Here is a 3955-nt window from a genome sequence, read left to right on the forward strand (position 1 = left end):
GGGGGGGACTGTTTTATGGATAGCTTTTAGGTCACACTCGCTCTCGGACGGAAACAACACGCATATCCACGTAACTCGCAGTTCTGTCCGATTTTTCTGCTTTTGGGGGGGAAGTGAGCCTCAGTGCTCTCGGCTACCTCGCGGAGTGAACATCTCGAGAAGAGTCGAGCTGCGTGCGTGCGTAGACACGGGGAAGGGAGACCCAAGGCAGGCAGAGCGAGCAGAGAGCCCCGAACTGGGACCACCCCACAGAGTTGTTATTCGCACAACTCATCTAGTATATCCATAGCAGAAAGCCAAATATTTCACACGTACGGAAATAATTCTTAGTTACCACAGCGTTTCGATTACCTTTTCTATGATTTGCTTTCTCAAATCAGCTTCATACTTTTGATGGTTTCCTTTTTTCGTGCAGATATTATCTCACTCGAAATGTAAGCGGTTTTACTTTGCAGTGGTCAAAACTCCAGTTTCGGTATTTCGAGATCAGTTACACGGCCACACTACTCACATACATATCGAATCGCCAGCCGTTGCCCGTGAATGGAGCGCATAATGACCCACTTATCTTGCGTTTCCGGGAAACAACGGGGGCGCCGGGCCAAAGGAGACGAGTGGGACGAATCGGACTGCAGCCGGACCCCCCTGGTGGCGCTCGGACTGCATATCGAGTGGAAGTCGGGGATCGAGAGTGTCGATGAACCATAATCGACAGGTTCCTCTCAGAGCCTGCTGTTGCCACCCCTCGTTCACTCGGTGGGCGGTAGGACGACGCGACGGGTCGGTGTGGGAACCAACAGTCAGACAGGAAAGAATAATTAGTGAATCAAGCCATTGCCATTGACTGCGTCGAGTGGCGGACAGCTGGCCGGCGGGACCGTGATCACTCCTAATGGTGGCCAAGGGCTTGTGCCGGAGAGGAGTAGGAGTGTGTGTGAGGGGGTTCGGGGAGGGGGGGGTACTATATACTCTCAATTTAAGTTGAAGTTAAAACCTCTGTTGAAGCAAGACATGACAGTAACAATGAGATGTTCGCTACGCTCTAAAGATGAAATATTTTCAGGATTTTCAACGTGAACTTTAAAATTGTTAAATAATTTCATTCGAAAAATTATTAGTAAAAAAATGCGAATGCCGTGTTAAGAGCTACTTTTGGGATAGCTAATCACAAATTCACTGTGGCATCTAATAGTTAGTTGCCACAGTGAAGCTCTCACTGCAGGGGCAAATCGATTCGTTCTGACAACTAAATTGGGTGTTTCGCTTTCAGAACGAACCTATCGGCTCCAGCAGCGACAGCTTCGCTGTGACAACTAACTCTTGTCTGTGGCCACTAACTATTGGCTGCCAGAGCAAATTTCTTGTCAATCCCAAAATTACCTAATTTATAAGTTGAGACAACTAATTCTTCTTTTTCCGTGTTCATACATTGGTAACTTTTACGGGCGGAAATCACACGGCGGCGGACCGCGCCGGAAGCCGCCCGCGCTGCGCTCCCTTGTAATGAGAAACGGGACGCGCTGGTGACAATCCGAGCCAGCCATTCCTTTTGATGGGATGCAACGTCCACGGCGCACACGTCACAGACGCAGCTCCGCCATGCCCTTACCTAGTGATTGTGTCGCGATAACATAAGGATAACGGGCAAGCGGCGAGTCTTTTCTAACGTTAACTAACTAGAACAGTTTTGTAATTAACACGAGACGGGTTTGTAACGAAGTGGCTACGCACACATGAGTCCACACTTATTTACACACTACTGACCTAAAAATTCAGTGCGAATCTCAGTCCCTTCATCCCTGGGATGCGTAGGGACTTGCACCACACTGAATAAACAACAGCTATGCTTATAATTAGTATACTAATTCTTGCAAGTACTATTGGTACACTGTTAGGTTTGTAGTGCAAACAGACAAACGTACCGCCGGTAAAGAAGCCCAATAGCGACACCCACCGCGTTCATTTGTCTCTCGCGCCTGCTGAGCACAAGATGCCTGACCGTCGGCTGCAGTCCGTGTAGCAGCAGAGTGGTCTGGCGAATGTTAATAACGAGCAGGACATGCGCTTTTGGGCCCACTAGAGTCGAAAAACAACAGCGTCATGCAACTGTGTGTCGGGCAGCTCCGGTTGGCGCGGGAAAAAAAAGAATATAACCAGGAGAGATGGGAGAGAGGGAGGGGGGGGGGGCGTAGGGGATGAAAATATATTCACTCGCCATGACGAGGTCATAATGCCAAACTCTAAAGTAGAAGTAGTCGGCTGGTGGCTCGGAAAAGAGCGAGTAGAGGCAACGGGGGGGGGGGAGGAGGTGGTTGAATTACAAAAACGAATGAATACTGAAACAAGCTCAGCGGAAGACATACATTGCACAACAAAACGTCGAATGAACCCGAGGACGACACCCCAACTCGGCGCCGGAAGTGACAAAAGCACTACTACACCGCAACACGACAGCAGGTGAGCGCGCCTGACCGGGACCGGCCACAAAATAACTTGAAATCGCCCGACGACCCTTCGAGACGACGAATAAGCAATTCACGCCCCAGTCCCCGAGTTATATACCCCATCAGCTGCAAAGGCTGCTTCCCCCCAGAGAGGCACTACCCTCTCCTCCTGCTCAACCCATCACGGCCCACCAATTCGCGAGTCATAGCCAATTACGAACAAGCACACCTGCATGCTCCTCTGCTGGGGCTGCTCGGGGCCGGTGACCTGTGCCCTGGCCGTTAGGCCCTGGCCCACCCGATCAGTCTTGTCAGCCAGGATGAGCGTTTGCTTGGGAGCCACCTCCCTATCCTATCAGCTAAAGCCCGCAGCCTTATTATATCAGTCTTCATTAACGCGAGGAAAAAACTTGTGTCTCGCGGCTGAGTGAAACGAGAGCTGAAAAGACCGGCGTCGCGACGCGGCGCGGCCATCCGCCGTCCCGTCGTCGGCGGAGGGCAGCTTTTGTTCAGAGCGAGGGGCTCATGCTCCTGATCAATCAGCAGGGCGCATTGTCCTCGCGACCCTAATACCCCCCTCCGTTTAGGCGACTCAGCGCAGATCAGCACCACCACCACCACCACCACCACCACCATCCCATGACGCGGCGAAACTCGCCCCCCCAGCACGCACGCACACACACACACACACACACACACACACACACACACACCACCCTCACCTCGAGCACCTCCACCACATCGCCGTCGACGCCATCCCCTTCGTGCAGCACCACCCTGCTCTCACTCAAGATATCTCGCTCTGCTACCGTGCGGATGCAGGTGGGGCGTCCGCCAGCCCGAAGCCCGGGCGAGTGACTCGGCGAGATCCCCGTCGACAATGACACTGGATTCACATTATTAGACCCGCTTTACCCCCGGGAGATTATCGCCACTTCCTGGGGTAACAATGGGCACCCGTCTACGGGGCACAAAAAAGCCCACAGATTTCACCCCACCACCACCACCCCCTCCCTTTCCTTTTCCCATTTCAAGATCGAAAAGAGATCATTTTTCTCTCCGAGAGGGATTAACTTTCCAAATTGCGCAGGTAAACGCAATAGTCGAGTATGGCTCGGCTCAGAGCTCGCGCCACTCATCCCGTCGACGGAATGAGGAGAGTGCCTCCTGACTTAACCATATCGCCTATCATCCATAATTTGTTTGCGAATGAGCAGAGTAGGCGTGATGGGGAGGGGGCAGGGCCGGCCACTCTGGCCCGGCCGTTTGCTTTCGATAGCGCAGGTGTCGGACTGAGCTATATGCCCAGGCCCTCTCCCGTGTACCTCCATGCATAGTTCAGAGAGGTTGCCAGCTACAGGCCTTTAGCGGGCCGACCCTCGCCTGGCTCTCACACACACACACACACACACACACAAACGACCAAACATTGCTGTACACATTTAACACATTCCCCTGGGGAAGCTAGATATTCGCCTATATACAGCAGTTGGGGCACTTCGTCTTTATGC

The sequence above is a fragment of the Frankliniella occidentalis genome, unplaced genomic scaffold (assembly GCF_000697945.3).
Source record: "Frankliniella occidentalis isolate FOCC.00 unplaced genomic scaffold, Focc_3.1 Scaffold117, whole genome shotgun sequence".
In the NCBI taxonomy this organism is placed as follows: Eukaryota; Metazoa; Arthropoda; class Insecta; order Thysanoptera; family Thripidae; genus Frankliniella; species Frankliniella occidentalis.